At 39.2% G+C, this 24,502-nt stretch overlaps 1 protein-coding gene across 6 annotated transcripts in view; it reads right to left on the bottom strand.

The window, feature by feature from the left end:
* The window catches only part of GLI3 (GLI family zinc finger 3), a 204,638-nt gene that overhangs the window by 165,626 nt on the left and 14,510 nt on the right, over positions 1-24,502 (bottom strand). The window contains exon 1 of one of the 6 annotated variants that reach the window (XM_085570398.1): positions 680-24,502. The exons of the other annotated variants lie outside the window; for them this stretch is intronic. The gene's annotated coding sequence lies outside the window, so the exon portion shown is untranslated. The remainder of the gene's footprint in view (positions 1-679) is intronic. 6 annotated transcript variants of the gene reach the window in all.

Genomic DNA, 24,502 nt, shown 5'->3' with positions numbered 1-24,502 from the left:
CACTCTTTCTATAGGTGTAAAAATGCCATCTCTCTTTTCCACACACAGTATTGAATTACTTCATTAATCAGAATGAAACTCTGAGTTCAAGAAGCAGGGCTAGAAACTGGGGTTCAGTATGGTAAAGTAACAGCATGTTGGTTTGTCATTAAATGTCTTTCTTTTCAGACACAGATCTTTGTTGTATGTTTTTCTCTGCTTGGTGGTTTTCTGTTTGTTTCTCTCTGTCCTAGTTCTGCTACCCTACTGTCTTTTCTATCTAGCTTTCCATTTACCATAGATGTCCTTTCCCAAAAAAAATTCTCACACGTTCATTTTTCTTTCTTTTCATTTTAAGATTATATCTGTCTTCTTCCACCCACTTGATCTCTTTCTCCTAGTTATTTAACACTTATTTTAGCTTTGTTTTGGCCATCTTACCTTCTACCTATTATAATTTTAAAAAATTTATTTATGTTTTTTTTTTGTTTTTTAAATCCAGATGTCATTTCCCTTACCCTGTTGGGAAAGTCTCCTTGTTTTTTGATCTACCATCTTTCACCACTCCCATTTTATTTTCCAACATCCCATAGCCCAGTCTTCCCAGTCCAGGACTGAAACATGCCTTCAGCATAGTGCAAAGCATAGGCAAGGAAAGATGAACCAAAGCAGGAAGCAAATAAATACAGCCTTGACTTACATTCTCATGGTCAGAACTGGACTGATGCCCCCACCAGCTGGTGGGAGTCCACTCCCTTTTCTGAAAATGAGGAGCAGCTGCCTGACTGCAATGGCAATCAAGCTTGTGAGCTCTTGCTCCTTTTTCTGTCTTAGGAGAGCACAGAACCCGCCTCCTGCTCCACTTCTATGGCACAATAAGTCCCTTCCCTTTTCTCCTCCCTGGCCCTGGCAGAAGGAACATCTACAGCATTAGCCTTGCTCTGAGCAAGGCCAGTTTAATCTAGGCTGCTGCCTCTGCCAGCACCTCCAACTCTAATATCTGCTGCCTGTTACCACAGAGAGAACACACCATGGAGGCAAAAGGCCTGGGAGGAGAGAGCAGCAGGAGCTCAGAGCGGTCTTTCATGGGATGCAGTCAGCACACCCACCCTCTGCTTCCCACTCCTCCACTTCCAGGCAGCAGGGAGTAAGAGCCTGAAGAGATCCTCCCTCCTGTAGGCAGCTAGTGGAAACCACTGCAACTGTTCTATTGTCCCGACTCCTCTCCTCCTCCTCCTTTTGCAAGGGTGGGTAAGGAAAGGAAAAATATCTCATTTTTCTGGTGAACTGAAGCTGCAAGATACATGGCTTCAGATTAACAGTTAAATTCTCCAGGAAGCAGGACAACAGGCCTGATGCTCATCAAGGTACCAGATTAAACATCTGCATCCAACAGCCCTCTGTATACAGAATTCTTCCTAAACAATAGATGATTAAGTGTAAGATACATAATGCTCCCTTTAACATGCTCTGAAAGAATAAAGACCCAGGTCACACAAGTTGATCAGACTCAGATTGCAACTGGTTTGGTCCCCAGCTCTCACTCCCTACAAAACAGAGATGCCTCGTTTTAACCATAAGAGACAGCTTTATATTTAACACTCATTTTTTTAAGAAAATCTGGTGAGTTTAAGAGTTCCTTTTGTTGCTCCTAAGCAATTAAGGACCATCATTTACAGGCTCTGTAAAGCTGTCCTCAGCAACTGAAAGGCAGGGTGCAGGTGATTCAGCTGGGGAAAATCACAATTGCTAGTTAAAAATTTAAGGATCCCATGTCATGCTCAAATAGTCCTGGGGAAGACCTGAGAAAGCATTTCCAAAGCACAAAGTGCTATGAACTAAACCCTGCAAACGTGTTTACATTCTCACTTAAAACCAATGTAAACCAAGAGGAGCTATTCAGAGAAGCAACAAAGATAAAACTGATGTAACCTTCTGAAGGAGCACTGCACTGGGGAGACGAGTTTTCCTCTCGCCTGGGATGGCTTATAATCAATGAGTGTCACTGATCTCACTGCTGACATGTGACTTCAGTGACTCTTATCACATGAAGTTTCATGGGCAAAAATTACCCACTGTATAATAAAGCCTTCCTAGGGCACACTGTCACTGATTTAGTTGCTAAGCCAGTCTTAACTAGTCTGCAAACACCAGTAGCTCCCTGTTGGCACCCAAGCTGACATTTCCTGTGTTACAGCACAATGACTCTTATCATACCTTGATATAATAGCATCGCCTGCTTGATTTCAGCTCTCACAGGTTACTGCTTACTGGTTTGTTTTCATGCCTGGAGATCAAGATTCCTTATTATAAAACTAAGAAAATATAATTCTAAATGCTTTGTCATTGACAAATGGAGCTGTAGCTGTGCTGTAAGAAGCCAGATGGAAATTTAGTTCATGATTCCAATAAAAATGTCAGTGAAATGGAACAAGGAACTCAAAAGACCAGTGGAGCATATATTGTTCCAAAATTTCAGAGCTTATCAGGACCAAATAAAATCTGGAACCTACACAGCAATGAGCTGTTAGCCTCTTCATTCCATACCAAAATGGTTCTTTCAGAGACATAGAGTCCACATATACAATAGTCAAAAGACTTCTTTTTCCTGGTGCTCTGGTGACTCCTGCAGAACTGGAAGAGACTGGCAAAAAAAAATCAGAAAATGTTTATAATAGTTTCTTGATAAATACAAAACTGAAACACCTGGCATTATTTTGGTATTAACTTGCCAGTGTAACTATAGTGATACCATGAGCTCAAGTGAACATGGCTGGCAAAGTTTTCCCAAATTGAATACTTTTATACCACCATCCTCACTGGAAGTACCATTGAGACCTTTGGGGTGTTGCACATCAAGTAAAAACAAGCAATGATTTTGACTTCAAACATTAAGCTTGATTTGCATTTGTTTGCTCAATATCATCCACCTGCAGCAAACAGGTTGCTGCAGGTGAGAAGACATCATTTTGTTCAGAAGAAAAATCTAATAGACAGAGTCTGGGAATGTGTCAAAGTGTTCATCATAAAGTCCTCTTGAGTTTTGGTGGTATTTTCCCCCCTGTGTTAAAAAGGAGACAAAAAACCGCATGCTGAGTATTTTTCAGTGCAGTCACTATTATGAAGTTTGAAGAGAAAGATCAACAGGCTGGCTGCACTTGAAACGGGTTGTGCTGCAGAAAACTCACCAATTTCTCTGAAAGCAGAGTTTATAGAAGACAAACTATAATCCCCCAGTAAATTCCTGCCAATGCATAAATACTGGACAATCTTCCTTGCTCCTCTCATTTTCACAGTCCAAATGCATGCTCCACAATTCACTGAAATCAGACCCTATGCTCTTAATCCCACATTTCCATTCTGTGACAGACTGACTCCTGACTTTTTTTACTACCATGTTCCTTTAAAAAAATGAAGATGATGCACAAGAGACACAACTAAACCAAATCCTTATATCAAGGAAGAACATTCCTGTATTGTGAAGTCTAAGGTTTTATGGAACTCAGTTTAAATCAGTCTAATGTTACAATATCTCTATCATTTTGGCTTCTATCAAAATGCACAAAGTCAAATTAGTCCAAAAAATAATCCAGAAAGATCAATAAGAAAAATATGAAAAAAAATAGCAATCACACTTTAAATGAACTATGACTTCTGTGAAACAAGTATTTTTCTTGGAACAAACTCTCACCCATCGCACCAGAGGAAATCAGCCTAGGCTTATTATGATGGAACTTTGGTAAGAACAAAATTTAATTTCCATGCTTCTTTATTCAAGAGTCACAAACTTTAAAGCAGAGATTTAGTAACTAAATAAACTTATTATTTAAGCCCTCAACCTGTGAGTAGTCTATGCATACACTTAGATTTACAGACTTAAGTAACCCAATTCCTAGTAGTGTGTGTTTCAGGACACACACATTACCTTGAATGTTAGAGTATTTTGCTTATAGCAGTACAAACCAAAACCCAAGGGAGCCACATGACTGTGCAATGCAGCTGTATCTACAAGTTGAGAATTACTGTAATTAGTGGAAATAGAAACCCAGATTTCTTTTAATATCAAATTTGCTCAGCAAAGTTGACTAGCAAAGAGACAGCTAAAATTGGTTTCTACTCAGTAACACAGGATAAATGGGAAAGAGACTGATCCTGGACATTAACTATATTCAGTCATCCAAGTATTACAGTTCCTTGCTAGTGGTCTGCTAGAACCATAACCAAGTCAGTTTTTATCAGTATGGAATGCACAGACCAGGCCTTCAAATATTAAATAAAATATTTCCTTACAACTCTGATGGATGTGGAGAATAAAAAAAAAAATATTTAAAGGAAAGAGGAGAGAGAAAGGGGGAGGGGGAGGAGGAGAGGGCCTTTGTGTATATGGAAGGAATGTGGGCTCAATATACAACAGCACTAAATATTTTATCTTCAAACCAAATTGCTACAAAAGAGTCCTGATTAACATTTCATTGCAAAAGATGCACCACTATCCTAATGGCCTTAAAAATCTACATTTAAATGGAATTAAAAAAAAAATGTTATTCAAAAGCGTGCTTTATACATTCCCTTTTAAAAGCAGTAGGTTAAAGGTTTGATTTATATAGACTTTAAAGAGGTTATACACTGCCTTTGTTACATCACAGTTTAACTGTGTAGTTTCACCTCAGCTTTACATTGATGAACTGGATGAAGACAATACAATTTCTGATGTGCAAATTCATACTTTTTTATTTTTTATTATTTGTCTGTTAAAAATCCCTTTTGGTACATATAAATGCTAACATCTAGCCTTTGAGGTGTTACTCTTCTACTCTTTTTTTTTTTTTTTTTTTTTTTTACTTACTTCCTTGAAAAACTAACATATGCTACAGGTTTTTATTTTATTTTACAGAAAACAGCACATGAAAGCATTGCTGGAATATTTATTAGATTCATCTGTTATCGTTTTGTTACATGATCTGCAAAGAAGAAAAAACATACTTATGGTTGTACCAAAACAGCAGGATTGGTGCACCTGACTGGTACAATATGGACTGGTAGTTATGTACCAGACCCTACACCACAAATGTGGCTTTACCATATTTCAGTGTGTTAAGTGCTTGCACAAGGAATGCTGTTTAAATTACGTATCTGTTGTGCATCACCTATAGATTAGTAATTCTCACTCCAAGCAAAATCCAACTAAGCTAAGGACAAGCACTAAAGATAAAACTCAACACTTGCTAATCAGTTGTTCAATAGCAATCACAGCACAGAAGGGACTTGCATGGCAGCCAGCCTCCGTGGGATGCCAGACTGGGGGCCCATCTTCCCATCTTCCCCCAGTGTTTACACAAGGAACTCGTGAGAGATACTAAGCAAAGGCACCGAGCCACAGGAGAGAAGCCAATACTCTAATAAATGCAGAACACATCACAACCTAAATATGTTAGTGTAAATGTTGAATGACTCCTAATTATTTATAATCAGCAGTCATTAAGAGTCATGCTTTTCCCTCTTGATTCCTTCAGCAGAGAGGAGGCAAGCGTGAAAAATGGGTTAGCAGCCTTTCCATGGGCCAATTGCTCCTGTTCTCAGAGGGACTCAGCCAAACCCCTAGGAGGGTACTGACCTCAATCTGCTGTAGATCAGTCCCTAAACGCCACAGAAGTCTCTAGATTCCAAAAAGGTTATGCTCCCCCTGGCTTTAAAGGCAGAGGGAGAAGACTTGAGAAGCTTTATGCTACAGTCTCTTTCCCAGAAGATTTTTAAGCATCCCATGAGATGCAGTCAGAGGTCAAATAGTGCATAACTCCCCCTCACACAACCCGCTTATCTCCCAGAGACTTGCAAAGTGGTGGGCACCTTCTGCAGAAATTAGACGAGGTAGGAGTAATGCAATTATGCAGAAACTCAAAGGAATGCCAGGTGTGTCCAGCATTGATTTGCCACTGCAGTATACATTTGCACCTGCAGATTGCCTGCTCCCACCCTTTACAGAGAACCTGGCGGCATAAATGTGCACAGGTAAGTCCTCCAGAGGAAATGGTGATCTAACACAAAAAAAAGCATTTTTAAAGCGTTCTTCAGCATTCATTCAAAAGAATCATTTTACATATCCTACCTCATATCAGACCTTTGTTAACCTCAGTGAAGCCCACTGCTTATCTGCTGGGAGGGTCTCTTATGCAGAACAAGTGCAGTCCATATGTAAAGCCTACTAATTAAAAGAGTTCCTGCAGTTCTTATTCAAACTCTCTCCCATCATCCTCACCCAACAAAATAAAACTTCTAACCGAAAGTTCAGTAACGCCAACTGGAATACACATTCCTTATGTGTCTTCTTAGGTGTTGAAGACCATAAAGGAAAAACACTTGACAAACTGTAATGCTTGAAAAATATTAGAGAGTCACAGTGCAACGTTTTCTAAATAGATGATCTGGTTGTACAAAGCTGCTGAAAAACACCGTTTGTGTCTCCAGCTACTGTCCACAAGCTCATAATCACAATGCTTCTGAAACTCCAGGAATCTGCACTGTAGGATACTCGATGACATAGCAAATAACTCTTCCATTGATGCAGCAGTAACAGCTCTCAGAAACAACTCTGGCATTTACTCCCTGAGAAGTAAATATTGACTTAACAGCATCTACCAGAGCATATGCAAAAGGCATACAAATGATTGCTTCTGCCAGTGCAGACTCACATGTTCAGAATCACACCTGCCACTTCATTCTGAATCACTGAACCATATAAATCATGAGAGAGAATCTTCCTCTTGCAACTGCAATGAAAAGAAGCCAAGAGACTCTCTTCCAATTTCATCCAACCCATAACTCTATTCTTAGATGGGCATTTTACATGCAACATCCCAGTCCTGCCAACATACATAAATATAAATGACTCCACCAGAGGAGCAGCCTATGCAACACCCATTGGCATCCTTAAGACCATCTGCCACTATGTGGTTCTGGGATTTTTAGGTCAGGTTCTTATCTTTAAGCAATCAGTGTTTCAAGACAATTGTACAGTAAAAGGTTGAAGTAGGACAGTTTGGAAAGCCCTACACAATGGAGTTTCCACCACTCAGCTTAATGGATTTCAGGCAAAGAACAAAAGGGACTTCTCCAACAACAGGAATGGACCCTACCAGTTAGGCAGACAGCAAGGAATTAAGGTAACATAAATGATTGCTATACAACCCATGAGGTGACCACCTCAGCTCACCACCATGCACTGTATCACCTCAGCTCAGTGACCACTGTAATCTAACCCTCTTCCCAGCCTCACACTGCCCTCAACAGATCTGTTCCACTGTAGGTCTTGCTTGTTCTGGCAGGAAAGTATCCCTCTGCTCTGCCTGAGAGGACCTTCATGCTAAATGACTCTGTGGATCACAAATATCCTAACCTAACAGGTTTCTTTTTATTCTGAAATGTGTCTTAGGATCTATTGTCCTTGTCACTCAACGTTTTTCAAGAGTCCTCAGGGCATTCCAAACTTCAACAAGCACTGTAAAATACCCATAATTAGCATCATCAGACTTAGTACCCAATAGCAAGGGTTTATTGCCAAGCTAAGGGCAATTCTTGATAAAAAAACAGGCCAGTAGATAATGAAGTTAGATTGCTCCCTACTGGCACAGAATTTTGAGAGCACGACTTCATGCTTCTGCATTAAATAACCCAAACAGAAGAATGAAGTGGTAAACTGAAACATGTATATCCGCACCCAGCATGTGCTCATTTGCAGGTTCCAGTAAGAAATGTGCATTCATAAAAGAAAGGTGTCTGCCTTCACAAACAGATACTTCCCAGTGTTACCACCATGGCAAAGACAAAAAGATGCAGTTTGCAGTGCTCAAAGATTCCAACTGTCTCATCTGCCCTAATGGTGACTTAACAATATTGGTCCCAAATGCGAAAGTCACAAATTTCTGTTTGATGTCAACAGCTATCCAATGGAGTAAGGACAAGGCTTCAAATCCCATCTTAACTGCTGCAGAGCCAAGAGCAGAACATACATCTACAGAGATGAAATACCAGCATATAAACAAGCTGTGATGTCTTGTTTCCTGAAATCCAACAAGGCAGTCTAATAAGGCAGTCACACATCCTTAATTATGCTGGCTCCAACACAAGTTTAACTATTGTTTAGGCAATTCCAAAAACATGGCAATTGCAACATAATGTATAACACAACCATAACTGCTTATCGTGAGTTATGTACACTGCAAGCTATTTTCAGATGATAGCAAATTAGAGAGCAGTGGCACGCTGATTTGGCAAAGGTTTCTAGTGACTGTCTTTCGTTAACTCCAGAAAGGAGAGGGAGAAACAGCCATCATCATCACCACCACCACTACCACTCATCTACTTCTGTCATCCCACAGCTAAAGGGAACATAGGGATACTTATCCTGATATAATGAGTTACAAAACAGTCTTCCCCAGAGGATACAGGCAAGCTTATATAACCAGCAGTGAAACCGGGCAACTTTCCAGAAAATTTATCCAACTGCCTGCAGTCTCCCATTTCAAGGTAGCTGGAAAAACTAACTGCTGAATAAAGTAATTTGATCCACATCCCATGCATTTTAATAAAGAATATACAAGAAGAGACACCTATTTACATTTGCTAATTTTTATTTCCTAAAACACTGAAAGGTAAAACATCTTCCTCCCTTCACCTTCCTTCATGGTCTCTTTTAGTTTAAGATACTCAAAAGCATTTCTAGCACTGAACAAGAAGAAATACATATTTATGAATAGAAGCTAAGTGCTTTTTAAAAACACAGAAATATTGTACCACATTCCAAATTAAAAAAAAAAAAAAGGAAAAAAATTATGAAAGCACTGTAATTTTTTTAGTGGAACCTTCTTGCCCCTTTCTATTGCCCTCTACCTCTCCCTTTCTATTCCATTTTTTGAAGTCGACTAGGATCACATGATGGCAGTCACATGAACCAACTTCAGAGTCTTTGCTGACCTCTTAAGAGAAAATTTAGACTGAACAGACCTATTTAGAAGGGAACAGTTGAAGGAGACAGGACACAGTTTGTAACAGTTTGCAACATCTTTATTTTTATTACATATTTTTATTTTTATGTCTCATTTTTCAGGTTGGAGACTGATTCTGTCTGAACTCCAAAAGTAGTAAAAAAACAGTCTATAACCTGAAGGGACACAAAGCCAGGAAACAGATTTTCAGTGAGATCATTTCATACCTCTTCTTGGCTTATGTTTACTCTAGTTAACATCCACCTAACTTCCAGCACTCCCTACATTTTGAAGAATTGACTGTTGATAAATTCTGAATGCTCTCCCTTTCAACTACAGCTTGATAGCCTGCAACAGACACACACTGCCCTCTGCAACTCCTCCAGCAGAATCTAAGAAAAGCCATTTCACTGCTCTCTTTATTGCTAAACATAATATAAGCCCAACATAATAAAGGCTTTTACTTAGACTCCTCTAATTTTCTCATTGTTTAGGTATGTTCCACATTAAAATAAGTTCAACCCTGCAACACAGGGGACTTTCACTACCAGACTGCCAAGGATTTGGTTTCCACAGCAGCCAATACTCCTGGAGATCCAGAAGCATGTGTACAAGGCAAATACTGTGTGCAGTCATACCACGCCTGAGACTTTGCAGATATAAGGGATGTCCATGACATCCCCACCAAGCACATGCTCAGGGCAACTCCACTTGCACAGAGGCCTGGCCAGTAAGTCTGACTTGTCTGAGATGTCAAAAAACCAACAGAAAATGCTGTGCCCACCTGAACTGTTCTTTTCTGGGTGGAGGTTCTGTCTTCACCTCCCAAGGAAGTGAAGAGGCTACACTTCTCAGAGGGCAAGAGAAATCTAGCACAGTTATGTCTGTGCAAATGCAAGCACAAAAACAGCAGCCCAAATTGTGTTTGCCCACACAAAGAATTCTGTTTCTCTTCCTTCTAAGATTTCTGTCTAAGATTTGTGTCTAAAGGTAACATTTTGTCCTATAATTAGGAAGCCTGAAATACAATATTTTTATCAGATTCACCTATTAGTAAAATTAAGTTTTTCTGTATCAAATATTCTGCACCTACCTGTAAGAGCTTACATTTCTGCAGTTAAAGTACTGGTCCTGTGAACAACTATGACTTCTGTCCAACAATACTAAAATACTGGTTTTTTTACAGTCCTAAGTCCAACATGACAACCAAAAAATTCACCTGAAATCTGCTTAAATGATAAATACCTGGTGAAACTTTTGACATCTTTGCTCAAGGTTCTTATTCACTTAATGACATAATTATTATTATTTTAGGAGTAGGCTTATTTTTAGCATCTCCTTGAGCCTTGAAGATAAATGTAGCAATAATTGCAGCCCCTCAAAATACTTTATTACTTGAAATATTTTGGTATCATTTATACTAAGGTTATTTCTCAGAGGAAAAAAATAATTTCTTAGTGCCAAAGAAAATGTATGCAATCCTTAAATTCTGACTTAAGCTTGATATCTGAAGAAAAAGGTCTTTGGGATTTGAAACAATAAAACGAATCTACCTCCCCCTGTTCTCTGAACAATCAAAATAAAGTGTTCAAAGCTGAAAACAAGACTTTTAAAATTATTTCCACTCTTTTATATGCAACATAATTCTCTCCCAAAGCAACAAACAAAATGGTTGGTGCCTTGGAACAGATGCTGTAAAGCTCAGGTTGACTGTCAGAAGATGCTGATGCACCTTGAATTGAAAATACAAAATAAAACCTACTATTTATATTTTCCCTTGACCAATACTTTAGAAAACCTGGCACTGAGTTAGACTGAAATGAATGATGGAAATTAAGTTGGTAGAAATCCCCTGAGTGAATCCAGATCCATGCTTTTTTGGCAGGGACTCTGTACACTGGCAGTGATCCTGTACCCATCCTGGTATTTGAAAAGTGTTAATGTCCATTCACTCAGACTCTTCCACCAAATGTCTCTGATGAATAATTCATCATATACACCTTCACAAAAGAGGTTCACAATAATGTTCAGAAAGCAGCTTACAAGTCTGGCATTTCTCTAAGCAAAATTGTGCTGTTTTCAATTTTGCTGAAAAAACTGTGAGAGGTGTGGTTCTTTATGAAGGCCTTGAAAATGCCTATAAAAACAGCAGGTTTTGTAGCACTTTGTGACTGAATATTTAAATATAGATTAAAATAAAGGATTCCTATGCTGTTCCCATGGAAGTCAATGGCAGTTGACTTCATGACAGAGGTCAAGTCATGATCATATCAAATCTCTGAAAACTGAAGTAGCTCCAAATACATGGAGTGATTCTATTACAACTGCATGGGAATGAAGATACCATTATTCTTTCCCTTCTTTCTGATCATGCAGAAGAGCCTTCAAATAGAAAGTTTGTAAAAGAAAGCGTATTTCCAGGATGAGATCCTGAGATGGCTTCATGATGTTATCTCATGTTTCAGAGATGTGATAATTCAGTGATCTTGGGTGCTGGGAGCCCAGATATCTTACTGAAGAGAACCAACTAAAAGACTACGGCTTGAATAAGGACTGAAAAGAGATGCCTAAGACTGAATATTTAAAGCCTGGACTAGTTAAAGTTGCTAAAAATCTTTTCGGTATTTCAGTGAGTTGTGAACTTCAGCTTAAAATGAAATAAAACTCCATCTTACCACTAAAGAACAGTAGGAAATTACAACTACAAGCACACCTTACAGATACCTTTTATGGGGTTAATCCCTGTCTCACTGTGAATACTGCAAGTCATGCTCCCTGTTTTGAGCCCTGACCCCAGAAAGGGATGTATTTCCCTGACCTGCATGGTGCAGGCAGCTTGGAGCAGCCCCCAGAACCCCAAGAAGGGGTAAGAAAAGCACAGGCTCCTCATCAGAGACACCACCTGTAACTCACAGAAACTGGAACTACCATCAAGTTAAGCAAAAAACCTGAGGTGAGGAGAGAATACCAAACCTCCCTCTGACCTCCAGCAGATGCAATCCCAGCCACAGAGAGATCCTGGCTGTGAGAAGCTGAGGATTCCCAGACACTTCCAGTGGGAAAATCCTTAGAGTTGGGAATCACAACACACAGTGCAGCCATCTCCTGAGTGAGCCTGCTCTGCATCACTATGCCTTGCAGTCAGCACTGAAACCAGACCAGGCTTAAGGGCTCATTGCAGATGCTGAGTACCTCAGGGAGCCAGCTTCCAGCAACTGGCAGGGTCTGGCCTCCACTCTCCTCCTCTCCAGCAGAAATACAAATTCAAAAATAAAAGCAGGAAGACAGTTTATGAGGAGCATTTTATCTGAGTCAAAGTTGGAACGGGCTGTAAACTCCCATGGGACATCTAGGTTTACACACTTCAGATGAAACCGTAAATTGAATATTAAACACACATTTTTATCAAATCATATTTCTCCCAGAGAAGGCTGAGGACTGCCTGTTTATTTTTTTAATCTGATTCACTATGTTTACAAGTGGTAGGAAAGCTGGTTATATCAGCCACTCCATCTTTTTAGCTCTATTTGAATGACTTTGATTTTGTTTTTCTAACACTGCTAAGAAAACTATAATGCAAAAAAAAGAAATGAAATCTATAATCTGTGAAAAAGCACTCTGAAATCCATCAACCAAGTTGTATCCATAATTGCTTCCCTGGCTTATCAAAAAAAGGCTCATTTGCATTATCTGTTATCTTTAGATACCCATCCTGGTCTATAAACAGAGTTATCAATCCCGTTCAGAGGCCAGTCCACAAATTGAAGTTTTCTGTAGAGGGAATTAGCTATAAACAAGCCTGAGGCAATTTTCTTTGACAGCCAATGGTAAACCATAGGAAGTAACTTCAATAGTGATTTACAGTTCTTCTCTGGTTTCCATCCAACTTTTCCTTCTTGTGCTTCTGTTCCATCCAAAAAGGAATTTTTCAGATGTTCTAATTTCCCATTCAAGATGCAATCAATCCCAAGTCTAGGTGTGTCTAATCCAATTTTTACGGTATGTTCATGGGCCAGCACCAGAGAAAAAGAACTCTCTTTTTATTTTCTTTCAATTGCCTCTGCTGCAATCACAAGACTTGTCATCTCCTGGTGTGAAATGCACAACAGCAAAAGAGAGAGCAAAGGAGATTTGAGAGAGAGAGAGAGAGAGAGAAGGAGAGAGGGAGGGAGAGAGGGAGGGAGAGAGGGAGCACCAACGTACTAAAAAGAAAGGGGTAAAGAGATACACAAAAATAACACTGACATGTTTTAATAACCCTACATACTGAAAACTTGCATTTAACAGAATAATTAACTAACTCCAACTTCTTCAAGTCTGTGTGGAGTTCTTAAGTCCTCATTCAAACAATACACCGTTAGAAGTAGGATATTTAGGAAACTACTCCAGCTTTGCACCATCCATCTTCCTCATCTATACCATAGTGAAGTCAGATTCAAGTCCTGTACTGCTTGCTCATGCACACCACTCTTCTGTAGACAAGTAAAGCCCATTGTCCAGCCTCCCATATCACTGAAAGTCAGAGGACTGCAAGTCTTTTACAAACGAAAGATCTTTTCTCTTAGCAGCTTAACATATATTTTGGCTAGCTCTGACCATCTGAAAAAAAAAAAAAAAAAAAAAAAAAAAAAAAAAAAAAAACCTGAGGACTTAAAATATATATATTTTTAATCTCTAATTAAAAAGTATCTCTAAGGCACTGACATGCAGCCCAGGCACAGAAAAGAAGTAACAAGCAGGAGCATGATTCCTCTCCAGGTAAACTACAGCAAATGAAAGTAAAGCAGCCAAAAACCCAATGTGAGAGAGACCTATATGGATTTTAATCTGTGAGAGAAACAAAACAGAGAAGAATTATACCTAGGAGTTTAGCAATTAATGAATAGTCTTTGTATCAACGCAGACCAATAAAAACTGTTTATTTTTATATTAAAGGAAAAAATATTTATATCTCCAACTACAGAGCTTGTACACTTTCCTCTTCCTTTTCTCTATATATGCATTTAACTGTGGGACATATATGTGTGTGTATGTACATACATGCATAGGTTATTTTTCTCCTGACTGAAACCTACCCTAATGGGTAGGCACTAATGGATCTGAAGTGATAAGGTAAAGGCAGACATGCAAAATGCTCCAGAACTTCTGTTCCTAATCAATCACCAGAGATCAGTGACATCATTCAAGCCTTTGATCAGAGCTCCCCTTTCAAGCTTAAAAAGGGGTATAGGTTGACCCACACCAGTGGAGGGACTGAAGAAACACCTAGGATACAATTCACAGTGAAATATGAGAAGTCACTGGCATCCCTCTTCAGAAAAACTATCCCTTCCCACCTTCCTCAAGGAATACAGCATACATTCCAGAGCAACCAAGCACAAACAACAGATTTATCTCTTTCCGCAGTAATTAGAAAACAGCCATGGAAACAACACATCACAAAATCCTTTCAGATTTTATTTTTGAAGCCTACACATATTTTTTATCCTGAGCAAGCAGTTTATTACATTTGCTTGCATTATAAAATCTTCTCAAGTCCATTGATTTAAAAGAAAAAAAAAGGAAAAGAAAAAAGAAAAAAGGAAAAAGGAAAGGGAAATCAATAAAAACCACCCTTATTTTCCCAGAATATCTGAGTAGCTTAAGAAATAAAGGCTGACATCCATTTTTAAAGAAGAAATAATTTTCAAGAGCACCAGCATCAAGGCAAGCATTCAATAAATTTAGCACCAGCCTTTGTCCACATCACGGCATTCAGAGAGTTTGGATCACTAATCCCACTTCAGCTAAAATTGTGCTCCATTGTTTCTCCTTTCATCTGAGTTTCCATGACACTTACTAGAACTTAAGTGATATTTACTTAGTGCAGTTTGTTAAAAACAACAAAAAAGTACATCTTAACATGAGCATCAGATTTGCTTTACTTTCAATAACCTCAAGGTGCAGTCAACATTTTACAGTCTGGGAGATTTTGTCCATGTAAAAAATATTCAAGAAAAGCAAAGTTGAAAATAGACCTGAAAACACTCACTTCATTGTTTTGGCTTGGTTTTTTCCCCATCTGTATTTTTAAAAATCTAATTGAGCTTCTGAACTGCAGCAAAAAAGTAGTTTATTATCTCCCTCATCAGGTGATCAATGATTTCATTAATAAGACAGATAACAAAACTGTCATATCATCGACACAGTTATGAAAGATGATCCTGGCTTCTTGCTCCATTTTCCAAGGTCTGGGATTCTCTGTGGCAGCTCTGAGTCCATTCAATATTTTCCACAGACAGAGAAAAGTGAAAATCCATTTTGAAACCAATTTCAATTAGGATCCAGAAGCTGTTATCACAGGTGTCGCAGAATGGGCCCGTAAGTGGAAATGTCGCCTATCCATTCTGAAATGAAACCTTATCAGGGCCTACGAAGATGGCTGAGGACAGCCTATCTGTAAATTACTTTTCGTCCTGTGTTAACTCAACCCTAGTTCTGTCATATGGAATTCTTTCCAGCCCCTCGTAATAATCTAATGACTAACCAGGCGCTGTACCAAAACGGCTTTTATTCTGCTCGGGCTTCCCCCGCCAAATGAACAGGGCTGCAAATGCAAATAACCGGAGGCAGCCAGGCGAGCCGACGTATTTAGTAATATCATTTAAAGCTCTCATAGTTTATTACGGGGAAGTAACGGGCTTGCATTCTGAAGCCTGTCTCCACCCATTGCATTCCTGGTGATTTTTCAATTGCAAACTCCAAGGCCCAGTTATTTCATTAATTCAGCACCCTAGTAGTGAGGCTTTTCTCTCACATCTTTCAGTCTCCTTTTAGCAAATTATCCCATGACGGAGGATTTATTCAGTCAAAGACCTCGGACTTTGAGAGGCAACAAAAGAATCAAGAGACTTTCTGGTCCACCTGCCTGGCGAATGATGAGGCAGGGTAAAGCCTCCCCTAGAGAAACCAATCAAACCATTGTGTGGCACAGTCAGACCTTTTCAACTGTCAAGCCAGGAGAGCAGGAAAAGAGATGAAAGAACTCAGGATGAAGCTACCATTTACAGAACCATGTGGGAATGGTCTCCGAAGATTTAATAATTGGGATGGAACTCAACTTTCTGAAAACTAAAAGAAAGGGGGGAAAAAAAGGAAAGGAAAGAAAAGAAAAGAAAAGAGAGAAGAAAAACGAGAGACAAGAAAAAGGAGAGAAAGGAGGAGAGAAAAGTGAGAGACCAGGAGGAGGGGAAAACACTGCTGCTCAGGCCCAGAAGGAACTTTTCCACACATAAAACCCTCTGTTGTTATGTATGAACCCTTACACTGGAAAAGATGAGAAAAGCAAGCACAGGACAGGGGCATAGAGAGAGCACACGGTCTACAATACTAACTTCAGTTTAAGCAATTTATCATCCCATCTTAGGAAAAACTGCATCAGTACAAACCTGTTCTGTTTAACAGAACAAAAAAATCCTCTTAGTTTGGGTCATCTGTGTGCATTTTCAAGCTATTGCATTTGTGGGACTTAAGTTTCCACTTGGCTGCATGTCGAACATGCATGAAAAGTTGTAATAAATGAATGGAAAACAGCATATTTTAAGTGGTTGGCATGTGCAAAGAATGTGCTCCTGTATAGCGAGACTCCAGTTGACTGAAGGCAGAAGATGAGGACCTGCTTTTTGATAATCTGACACTTAACATCTTATAAGCCAAATTTTAAAATGATCTGTAGAAAACACAGTATTTCCTGTAGGCTTCTCTTTTTCAAAGTGCCTCTGCAGACTTGAAGAATGCATTCATCAGTAGGTCCAGATCCCATTTACAAGCAAATCTTTTTTCTGACTTGCCAGCCTTATGAGCAAAAATAGAATCTGCAAATTAAATTGTGACCATTTGCAGTTTACATCAAAGGCAAACACTTTTAATGGGAAATAAGATAATAACACAGCACTAAAAATCCATCTCATTCCCTTTTAGTTGGGATGTCAAAAAAATGCATCTCCCTCCCCTTCCACTCACACCCCAGAATAATGAGATATGGCTTGGAACCTTCTTTACATAATCACAAACTATACCCTTCACTCACTTCTCCCACTTATTGGCATATGTATTTAGTAATAATTTCTATATAAGCAGAGGCTGAAGTTTTGATTCCTCTGCAAAAGAAGAAAAAAAAAAGACAGGGGGGAGAAATAAATAGAAACATACAGAGCAGAGATATAATCAAATGCAACACTGATTCCTGATTATTTCCTTTTAACTGAAGACAGATATGAAATAGAAAGCATCTAGAAAAGACGAGTGCTATTTGAAAACCTGTTAAGTAATTTAATTATTTCAACTGCCTTAATTTACACAGTTCAGATCATAACGCCAAATGCTGTGCCTGCCAGACAGGCTGCCTAGCTTTAAGTCAATTAGAAGGATTTTTGAAAATTCGATTTTATTTACTTTAAAACATCTGCTCTGCATAGGTCCTTCATGTCTCTTTTTTGGGACCCAGGATCCAGAATTTTTTGCCTTTATTTTTATAGTGCCCTTTCAATCCTCCCAAGCAGCCTAGCACCTATTTGTTTGTTGATACCCATTTCCAGCGGCTGGGAGGAAGATGCCATCACTTGGAGCAGCAGTGCTGCTGCCATACAGGCTCCCCACTTCAGTGACACGGGCTGGCACGGCAGTGCAAGGTCTTTACTTTTAGGATATCATCCCCTGAGACCAACACTTGATGGCAGCGATTTAGCTTTTTTTGGAAGGCTAACAATATCACTGAAGTTTCAGCTGCCAGCAGCCTTTTTTCTTCTAAAAATCAAACCTCTTGGTTGCTTTCTCCTCACCAGTACTGTGGTTTCTAATGGCTGAATTTTTTGAGTTCTGACTGACACTAGACTCCTGCAAAGCACAAGATACAGTGCATGGTACTATCACCATACTGTAGAGAGACAGTTTAAACCCTTTTATTATTATCACTTCTGTGACAAAACCCAGGCACAATTTTAATATGACTGCTTGGGTGTTTTAGGATTGAGTCTTTTTTTGTTGTTGTTTTTCAGGAAAAAAAACTCCCTAGTGTAAAATTTCCTAAATTTAACCTCCACCTTGAACAGGTGGCAAGCTTCTGCTGCTAACTAATGTTTTCTCCTGATTCCACCTCGTGTTATCCAGCAGGATGTTAAGTCATTACTTACTGATTACAGTGATTGCAGGGATAAGCCACTCAATCATCTCTTTCTGGAACTTGCAAAGGGATACAGGAGGATTGACATTTAATATCCCTTATGCTATTAACCACTGCAGGGAGGGAAGAGAAGGGGGTGGAAAATGAGGGAAATCTCAGCAGAATTAATGAAGCAATACTGTATTGCGCTTGCAGATCACTGGGTTTAGAGTGGGCTAAGTGTAGGGCTGGCTCACTGAGGAACAACACTAGAAAATAGTTTCAGGCAGAATGAGTTATTACAGTCTACAATAAGCCATAACTTGATGACTGAAATTTTATTAGTAAGCATAAAAGACCATGGGTGCATTACTCCAAAAGAACATGTATTTAATCAGCTACTCACACCAGATTACAGTATACCAAGACATGCAGTCCCCATTTAATTACAACCTCAAATACTTTCATTTCCAATACTTCCAAGCATTAGGGTAGCCTATTCTCCCCTAGGAAAAATACCTTCTTTTAAGTTTATCCTCTTACAACCTGGCCACAAATATTAGAACAAAAGAGTACAAAACAATCTTAAAAGTTCAGGTCTTTGCTTTTATTTTTCTGGGTTACCACATGTGGCCCGTCTACCCTTAACTTTCACGTTGCTCTATACCACTTGTAGATAGGGATTACTTGCAGTATTTGTCTTGCTGAAAAAGAAATTTGTCAGAAAAACATGTACACTGAAGTTATAATTTCCAACATCTAAAACTACTGGATGTTGTTTCCTCCTTGACCTGAAAATTCAAGTGAAGAGGGCTTCTCCATCCCCTTTGAGTTCAGGGGAAGAGGATGGCATCTGCTGATCACTTTGTGGAATCAGGTCTCATATAATCAATTCAGGGCTCAATTTACAAGTCACTAAAATAGTATAGGCAATGTTTCTTGATACCTAACAACCTCTTTTGAACCCCGACCTCTCAACGGGACCCTGAGCACATAAGTCCAATGAGAGGGCCTAGAATGGGTATTATGATTAACACCTATTTTATGGTGAGGCTTGAAAGCAAGCAGCAGGACAAGCAACAACTGAAAGTTTAAACAGGAAATGTGATTCTTATGGGGTTGCAGACTGCTGAATACTTCCTTCAATCAACCCTGAAAGTACTAGGAGGAAGGAAAAAAAAAGAGACCTAGATGAAGCTGGCTCTTCTTCTGAAAGAATCAAAGTGGACACATGAACTTCCTCTCATTTATTCATCTATCAAGCTTGGTTTTAAGTTACATCATCATTAAGATAATAATTTCTGCTTTCTATCATTTTAAAGTATGTTCTCAATAACTATCTGATTCTGATAAAGGTAGTCAAGTCCACAACCTACATATGTTTATAATTAGCTTTTTTTTAAAGGCAGAGTAATAGGTTAATAAGAAATATCAGATTACACTGGAACAAGCTCACGGGGTCAAAAACTAGACAAAACATATCAAACTGAAAATAAGTGCTTGGTTGTCAGACACTAAAAGAGCACCTATACAATAACTGCATTGTTTTAATGAAACATTAAAAACATCAGTTTTAAGCCAAAATGTCCAAAAGAGTAAAGCATTCAAGTCACCAACAAAATTCACAAGCCAAACAGTAAATAAATCAGGTTTGAATCCAGCATCACAGTTTCCTAATGTTCTCCAAGCAATGCTGTGAAGTGCGTTCTTGCCTTGTACAAGTATCAGTTCAGTCCTTACAGAAATTCCCTCTACTTTTCTGAAATTAAGGCAAAAAAAATAATTATATCTATGGTACATATTAAATGAAAAAAAAAAAACAAGTGGCATTGAGCTGAGGGCTGTGTTAAATTAGCATGGGTTTTTTTAAACAATGCCTCTAAGGAAGCACCCTAAGAATAAATCCAATTCATCTGCAAAATAGAATGCAGAGTCAAAGCAGCCAGCCTGGTAAAGCATTAAAGCCACTGCCTAATTGTAAGCATGCAAATACCCACATTATCAGGGCAAACAGAACCAGTCCCATGGCTAAAGGAAGGCATTTGCTTAAGTTCACCAGACTGGAGTTCATGACTTTACTGCAATGCTCGGGAAGGCTGGCGACTCCTGGTGCCGGGGCAGCAGCAGGAGGGCACTGCACCAGTGCAAGCAGCACAGCTGCACAGGCAGGGCATGGCAGCAAGCAGTTTCCTGCTCCAGCACTGCAGTGCTCAGCCTGACATATGGACTTGGCGTGCTGCTGGCCTCAGACAGCTCGTCAGTCAGGCTGCGAGGCACAGGGGCCGAGGAGCGGCAGGGAGGAGCAGTCAAGAACTTCACACAGCCATTCATCACAATGCAGCAAGACAAGGCACTGGGCAGACTCCTGCAACATTTCCAGCATTCACCTGATGATTTCTTTCTAATCCTGGAGTTATTTGAAAATGCAGGAGGTACTGTATTATCCACCAGAAGTCTAGCAAGGCAGGTTTTGTGACTTGCAACACCAGACAAAGGCTCTTCAATGAGAGCACAGAACTAATGTTAATGAGTTTATCAATGGATACAACCCTTAAGAATGCCATTCTTTGCACAACTTGATAGAAACCTGAATGTGCATGCAGCAACCTTCAGAACAATCTAAATCCATGCTCTGACATGGTAAGGAACAGGGTGCTTTGTTTCCAGAGAAGTGGCACAAATGTGCATATGAGAAGACCCAGTAACACAGCCCTGTGTTAGCCAGGTGGACCAGGGCACTGGTCTCTACTCCAGTGTAATATGATTGGCACAGCCATGACATAAATGTGATTTGTTTGTTGTTGTTATTACCTTGCCAAAGCAGATCAGCTTGAGGTTACCAAATCCCACCAAACATAAAACTAAGCTTACTTCATGCGCTAGAACAAACTTTGTTATTCATACAGCCTTTTGCGAATTAACATCTCCATTAGCAGTTTTCTTTAGCAGTTTTTGTCCCCCTGGATATTAGTCTAATAGTAAATACAGCAGTCAAACAAAAGATGAAAAGGAACAATCCTAGTAAACTGAGTGCAGTTTGTTTAAGACACATGAAACACAAAGAAGAAAAAAAACAAAAGCTTGAAAAAATGAATTCAAAACAAAGCATGAGTGGTTTCACTAAGAAATAAAGTGCACCAAAGATTTTTCTTATTACATTTCCTTTTACATTGTAGTCATTACAAATTATGATTTTTTTTTAATTTTTTTGATCACATGTATTTTAAAAGAAGTTTTAATTTGCTTGAGTACGTGTTTTGTCCTGGAGCAAATTTTAATGGCTTAGTTATAAATCCTGAAATTTAGGGGTTTATAATGGAAATGCTGGCAGGTCTGTATCTAACACATTGCAAGCATTTCAGCAACACAGTTTGTAGGCAGGTGAGTGCAGCAGAAATCTTTATGGCATTAAGTAATGACAGGAACTAAGCAGAAGTGGCTAATGTGTAAACTGTGGCCCATGCCTGCTCAGTGTTTGAGACTACAGAGCAGCTGGTACCTTCCAAAGGGCACCCTCAGTCTGAGCCTCAGAACTTCTACTGCACTGTTCAGGATAACACGTGAGCCCCCTGTTCCAGGTCACCTTTCCCTCTTTCTTTTCCTTGCATCTAGAGTTACACCAGACTCTTCAACACACAGTCTGCACAATATATGATTTAAAAGTTTTCCACACTCAATAGCCATATTAGCATAGATTCTTCTCCTGGGAGCTGCTGAAATAATGACATTTTCTTTGTTTCTTCACGATTGTATGGTTTGCATAAAAGCTATAACTAGCAGCTTTCCATCTGCCTATGATCCAAGTTCTGAAGTCCTTCAGCAGATAGCAGAGATAATGAGAAAATACTAGTCAGTACATCACACCTCAGACAGCTATCAATAAAACTTTACTCTGCAAACTTTGTTAATTCATGAGTAGTCCAGAAGGATAGAAGCACTGATATTAGACACGATTATGAGGTGACATTGGTATGATAGGCAGATGTTGCTCTGCAATGACATCAGTCTTCTGAGAAGAATAGAAGGGATCATTCTGTCCTTTTGTTATTTTTAAGGGTACCTTACCTTGTTTAACAGAGCATTCAAATGCAAATCACAACATTTAACATTACCACAGCCCTTTGCAAAAAGAAAAAGAGGCACTGAATCGATAAAAGCTGCACGTTTTGTAGGAGTGGTGTCTTATAGCAACTGATGAGGTTCCTGTAGTAATACTCATTCCAGCATTAAAGAACAAAAGATGCAAATACGATGCAAGCTGCAGCTTTCATGTAAATTGTCCCTGTAACCAAAATTCATTATCATGACAATCACAGCTGCAAGAAGTAAAACTTTTAAAACACTCCAAGAGTAAAACTTTCATGTTCCTAAAGTTTTAGTACTAGTATTTGTTTTGGTACATGCTCCACGAGGTCTCTAGACTAAGAGGAAATTTTTCAAATAAAAGAAGGAATCAAATTTTTTATCCCTTTGAAGGCCAACTCTGCATGTCTGGAAAGCCTTGTGTCTCTGTTATGCATGAAGGTAGATTAGAAACCCAAACCTTGGAGATCCTGGTGACTTCCTTAAATACAAAGACTAACAATGCCAACACTTACCCACTGAAAACAAAGTTAACTATCATTGTCTTAAGAAAAGGAAGCCTTGGGCCCCAGGATGTGTACTACATTAGCATGCCCTTCCATTAGTAGGAGATAATTCCAGTGACACAACTTTGTAGTCATTCATTAGACTTGAAGTCATTCCAGCTCCTGGGAGTTCAATGACCCTGCTATGTAGTAACACTCCCCATAGGTAAAGCAGTAGCTAGGAACTAATACTACTATTAAAGAAAGAAAATTATTTGACCACACGGTAGATCAGTGTCAGAATTGGGCAAAAACATCTTGAAGGATTTCATTTTAGCCCTCTAAATCTAAATGTTTACCAATAACATTCAAGCTAGCCCAAACAGTCAGAGATGAATGTTTGAGTACAAACCCCTGACACATCAAAGAATATGCATATGTGTTTAACTGTGCATCTGCTTGAAAAGTTGGGCCAATGTGGAAAATCCTATTATCGATTAAAAAAAAATACAATGGGGACCTCTTCAGCTAATGTGAACCACTGTAATTCTATTGACAGCAACGGATCTGTGCTGACTTACACCAGCTGAGGATCTAATTTCATATGCCTTAGAAAACTGATGCAACCTTTTCCATCGCAGCTCAAGGGTTTTTATACTCTCATGGGGATCAGTTCCATCTAGTAGGTCAGCAGGTGTTGAGTTTGCTTTGAATCTGAAGTCCAGTCACACAGAAGGATACTGGGACATGTGCCATCTAATTTTTACTGACCCATGGAGATTCCCCTCTAGTATGGCTGTAGGACTGATGTATTTTTTCCTGTAGCCTAGTGGGACATTACCTGTTTCTTTGAGAAAGCAGAAATCTTTATTCAAGATATCAAAGTGAGAACCTGACCTGGACCACAAGCCCAGATAAGTGAGCACAATGAAAGCAGAAAGTGTGAACAGAAAATGTTTTGCCAGAAATATACTGAAAGATATACAGAAAGGCATTTTCTGGTTTTAGACATAGCTAGACTGATTTGTAAAAAAACAGCAGTTTTAGCAGTTACTCTGCAGCTATCCAAAATCCACAGGTCTGCCCATACCATTTCAAGCAATTTTCTTTTTTAATGCAACAGGAGTTTTGCATTAGTAGGAACCAATATGCTCAGCCCTCTTAACACCAAACAATGAAAAGGTCTAGAGCTGGGATTAGCTCACACTCTGCTGAAAGGCAGGGAATATGTAAAATTGTCAGCTGAGATATACTCTCTGGGGAGAATTAAGCAAACTACTCCAGTTTTGCAAATCTACAAGCCGTACATTAACAACTTTGAAATTAATCCACCAGAGGATACGCACTTAGCTTGATGTTTTGTTCTGGGCATTAAGGAACTTTGGGGAGGTGGGACAGCCCTTTCTGAGAAGGAAGTTTATTTTGAAAGAAAAGAAAAAAAACACTTTGCCATTAATTTTGACAGACCTACTTCTGTCTCTCTAGTAATAACTAATTACCTAACTAGTGTAAGAGATTTCAATGGCCAAATGCAAAGCACTTGCAGGCCCTGCCAGGCTAATCAAGACAATTTCCAAAACGCCAAAACCAGGAACTTCCTATAATAAATAACTTAGCACATTTACATCTCAAATTAGAACATCTGGAAGAAAGAGACTATGCCTGACGCCAAAACAGGCCTTATTGTATCCTACCACTTTCCACCACCTCCTCCGTTCATTTTCTTTAGCCTTTCTGTACAACAAACACTGATCCAGGTGCAAATGCTCAATTCACAAAGAATGCAGTGAACATAAAATTACTGTAGGTTTGGCTGCTAGTAAATCCCTGCTGTT

The sequence above is a fragment of the Lonchura striata genome, chromosome 2, assembly GCF_050655825.1.
Source record: "Lonchura striata isolate lonStrDom1 chromosome 2, ASM5065582v1, whole genome shotgun sequence".
Taxonomy (NCBI): domain Eukaryota; kingdom Metazoa; phylum Chordata; class Aves; order Passeriformes; family Estrildidae; genus Lonchura; species Lonchura striata.
The sequence above is the reverse complement of the archived record's forward strand: the minus strand, read 5'-3'. Positions and strand labels throughout refer to the sequence as shown.